The 4,768-nt window shown below is 40.2% G+C and overlaps 1 pseudogene; it reads left to right on the forward strand.

Annotated features, from left to right (window-relative positions):
* The first annotated feature begins 2,128 nt into the window (after positions 1–2,128).
* On the forward strand, positions 2,129–4,768 carry LOC149115003 (ZP domain-containing protein-like; annotated as a pseudogene).

Here is a 4,768-nt window from a genome sequence, read left to right on the forward strand (position 1 = left end):
TCTTGTTTGTGTTTTTTGTTATTTGCTGAAAATGTATGCTTATCATTCTCTTGAAGCCAATAATAAACTCATCAATGCAAAAAGCAACAGGGAACCTGGGATGGATGAAGCTGGGGAGAAATCAGGGTTGGGGTTCATGTTTACAAGTACAAGCTCTGACACTCTTCTCTAGAATATTTCTTTGTAAAATAATTGTTAGAGCTATCTTTATTTACATAAGATTTATGATGAAAATTTAAAAGCATTAAGTATAAAGAAAATAACTGATTATCATTTCAAACTTAGTGGTAGTAAAGTTATTACAGTTTCTCAAGACAGATACTGTTCGAAAACAAGGGGTTTGGTTATAATAAGAGATCACCTGATATTGATCTTTCCAGCTTTGTCATAACCTTCCTTACTGAACTCTTTGTTTTGGCAATAAGTCATTTTGGTTTAACAAGTTTCTCCTGGATAAGTTAACCCTTACTGCCAATGGCTTAGCATAGGAAGTGTCCCTGTTCATATTTTCTTTCCTCTTTAATTCTCTTGCTGCTTGGAACCAGATTCTGTATTTTTTAGTTCTTTCCATATGACATCCTACACAGTTTTCCTCTACAGTCTATACAAGTTTAAGTGAACTTACTGAGATATATATATAAAAAATTAGAGCCCAAAGCACCAGTTTAGGATACCAGTTTAGAAATATCTCTGCACTGCATGCGGACGCCCGAGGAAACTGATCCTGCTCCGATCTCATATTTCACGAACATTTTTACACGAAATTAAGCACCTTTCTGCTAAGAGGTCTCGTCCATGTTGTTCTGAATATCATCTGTTTCATTTAGGTCTCCCGTACAGTGATTTTATATCTTACCATCTATAAAAATATCCACACGTCTGCTCGGCTTGCGTCAGTTGGTTGGCCTCGCAGAAGAAAATGTTATCGTTGACAGTTTTGCGGATAATTTAGCGCGGAAAAATAATTCTTTGGTGCATTATTTACTTTCTAACCCAGCATATGACTTTATAGCTCAAATGTCTTTGTAAGGGAACATTTTCCATCTAATACTTTCTCATATTTCGAGGGTTTCCTGTATTGATCAGTAGGTCCTCCATGCTATCGTCTACAAAATAATGGGTTTAAACCCACTGATCATTTTTATGCATAAGTTTAATGATTCGTTTTCATCACCATTCAAACGTTTTAAACCATATCAAGATCATATTTTTGTGTTCGTGTTGTTAATCGTTGGGTTCTCCAGATATCGCCCAAGAAACAGGCGCAAAGCTTCATTTTTCAATCGCGTTTTCAATTGAGCGATCTCGAAATGTTGCGTGTTTTTGTGCCTTCTCACGACTAATTTTTGAAATTCAAAGTATTTTTGGACATAATACTAACAGGTTATCTTATTCCTATGGGCTGTTGATCGCTTTCTTTCAAATTCTTTGAGCAATCATCAGATGAAAAACTTTTCTGGTATCATTTTTTAGCGGCCATTGAAACTTCACGGACCGGCTCACGAGTGACGTCATAATGGCCAAGATCATCGGGCGCGCAATCGCATGGCCACTGAAGCAAAGTTGACCTCTCCCTCCTGGGCTTTCCCTTCTTTCCCATATGAGTATCGGGCTCCGCTTGGCGCCCCTTCGGGCCGCCGGAGCTCCGCTAAAAACAACTGAAATGTTCAATATGTCTTATTTCTTTGATATATTTTGAAGTGGGGTGACCAATGAAACGAACATCCCTCAAGTATTTTTGAGAATTGCAAAAACTGGGACGTTTCAATAATGTATATTTATGATGTGAAGTTTATATGAAATAATTCATATATGAACTGCGGTTGTAGATGAAAGTGAAGAATGATCATCGCAGTTAATTTCCAATTTAAGCAATTGGAAAGAAGAAGCCTGAAAAAATCAGGGCTTCAACGGGATTCGAACCCGTGACCTCCGCGATACCGGTGCGATGCTCTACCAACTGAGCTATGAAGCCACACATTGGGAGCGAGGTCAATTAATTGAGTTCATATCTTCCCGTGAGGAGTGAAATGATTTGAAGTTTATATGAAATAATTCATATATGAACTGCATATATGAACTTTCATCTACAACCACAGTTCATATATGAATTATTTCATATAAACTTCCCATCATTTCACTCCTCACGGGAAGATATGAACTCAATTAATTGACCTCGCTCCCAATGTGTGGCTTCATAGCTCAGTTGGTAGAGCATCGCACCGGTATCGCGGAGGTCACGGGTTCGAATCCCGTTGAAGCCCTGATTTTTTCAGGCTTCTTCTTTCCAATTGCTTAAATTGGAAAATTAACTGCGATGATCATTCTTCACTTTAATGTATATTTATCTTTTTCAGACATCGATGAATGTGCGAAAAAAAAATGGTGGATGTTCCCACAGGTGTTTAAACACAAAAGGAAGCTTCGCTTGTTCTTGTCCAGACCCCGAGCTGAATTTGGCTCCAGATCTTCGGACATGTGTAGGTAAGATATTGCTCTGTTAGTCAAGTATCTCATCTCATCTCATTGCTCATCTTGCCTCGTAGGACAACTAAGACCATTCAGAAATGCTTTCCACCCATCCCGGTCTTTCGCAGATGCTGTTGCAGCCCCCAATGACTGCCATCCCATCTCCTTCCGCTCTCTCTCTCTGCACTCCTCCTCCAGGTCGTTCGTGGCCTGCCCGGTTTTCTTTTGCCTTCTGGTGCCCAATTCATTGCAGTTCTGGCGATGTTATTGCCGTCTTTCCGCAGGAGATCCATTTCCGAGATGTCCAATCCATTTCCATCTCCGTATCCTTATCTTCACCGACAGTTGCAGCGTATTGGTCCGTCTGTACAACTCCTCATTTGAGAGTTGGTTTGGCCAGAAAACTCTCTGTATTTTTCTCATGCATTTCCTGAGAAACGCATCCAGTGTTTTCATGTCTGCAGCCGTGATTCTCCACATCCCTGCCCCATACAGTAAGATGGCCACTACACTGGTGTTGAAAATGCGCAGCTTAGTTTTAGAGCTGTACTTTGATGATTTCCATGGGGGCTGTAGTGTGGCAAAAGCACTCCTTGTAAGGGCCGGTCTTCGTTTGATGTCTGCCTTCGTGCCGCCTTGCTTATCTAACACTGCGCCGAGGTAGGTGAATGCTTTAATGTCTTCTAACTCATTGCCGCCAACAGTGATCAGGTCGTTCTTTTTGCAGTTCAGGCACATGGTCTTGGTTTTGCTGGGGTTGATGTTAAGACCCACCGCTTTACCTATGTCATGAAGCCGGGATGTCTTCTGCTGGATGTCATTGTGTCTGCTTGCCAAGAGTGTAATATCATCCGCATAGTCCAGGTCTTCTAGGACAGTGGTAAGTGGATTAGTTAAGTTAAAGTATACATGCAAATAAATTACTGAAGGACATCTTCTTTAGTTTCGAAACATCGTAGCTTCCAGTGTCTCAGTGAAATGCCGCAAAATTAACATGTTAATAACCTTGCCCAAGAAACTCCTCCTAGGTTTGAACTGTGAACATGTCACGCTCCGAAACGTGAACTGCGTTGCTAAAGAAACGAACACCCACTACACCCTTGAGACGGCATTAACTGGCTGTGGAACGACAGCCAGGTATAGGAAAGGTGCCGTGGTCTACAGCAACACTGTCTTGGAAATTCCAGTGAAAGATGACGCCATTATAACGAGAGTACGCGAGATTAAGATTACAAGAACTCTGGTGATGCTACTGTTGTTGGAGTCAGACCTGATACCAGGAAATAAGTCTTTGATGATGGAAAGGGAAGCTTTACAGTTGTTCTGGGCATGTGTACAGATGACAAGTACGTATGAATATAGTTATATACACCGAGCAAGATCAGGAGTATGGTCTAGTCTTGCCCAATTGCGCAAGCAGCAAGGCCTGATTTTGGATCAACATGCTCTTTGCATGGGGTTTTAGTACGTGTTCTACCTAAAATCAAAGTAGTACTTTAATTTCTGACACCAAAACAACAGATTGCATTTGAAGTTCAAGAGTATCATAACTAGCTAAGTCTAAATGGACATTTTATGCAGCTAATGAACTAATAGGTACATAAAGAAAAAAGTGCGTGCTAATCCTTTTTTGTTTGTTCATACCAGGTTCATATCAGCCTACACTCAAAGTGACTTCCCCGTTCAGGCAAAACTTAGCCAGGATTTGTTCTTCCAAGCAACCGTCACGTCCTAGGACAAACTCCTTTCACTCTTAGCGGAGAACTGTTACGCCACTCCTTCACAAGATCTTCAACATGCCGACAAATATGGTCTGCACAAGAACGGGTTAGTTGTGAATTTGACGAGACGTCGACAGTTTTATTTTCTGTATTGGTAAATTAATTTAACATTAAAATAGCACAAACAATTACGATCCAATCACAATTGCGTCACAATTGTCTCTCAGGTTTGGAAGATCTTCAAAATGCAAAATCAAACTTTACTGCACGTCTTAACCATAGATGATTTTAAAAAGCGTGCTTGAAACTTCGTGGTTAAAATTTAAATTAACACGAATAATTAACAAAAGCACCCCAGCTTATCGACGAAAGTTGGTCAGAGTTCTTGGATTGTTTTCATATTTCAACTAGTAGATATGGCTGGATTTTTGAAAACTTTTTCAACACTTTACACCAAATCATCTGATATGTACTTTGATTTCACGACTCCTAAAGGCCTTGAAATCACCCCAAACGATGAAAAAAAATAGAGCGAAAACGGCAAGAAAAGGAAGACAAGAAAGCAGAGGGAAAAAAAA

The sequence above is a fragment of the Orbicella faveolata genome, unplaced genomic scaffold, assembly GCF_042242905.1.
Source record: "Orbicella faveolata isolate gen_17 unplaced genomic scaffold, um_ofav_v1 contig_13, whole genome shotgun sequence".
In the NCBI taxonomy this organism is placed as follows: Eukaryota; Metazoa; Cnidaria; class Anthozoa; order Scleractinia; family Merulinidae; genus Orbicella; species Orbicella faveolata.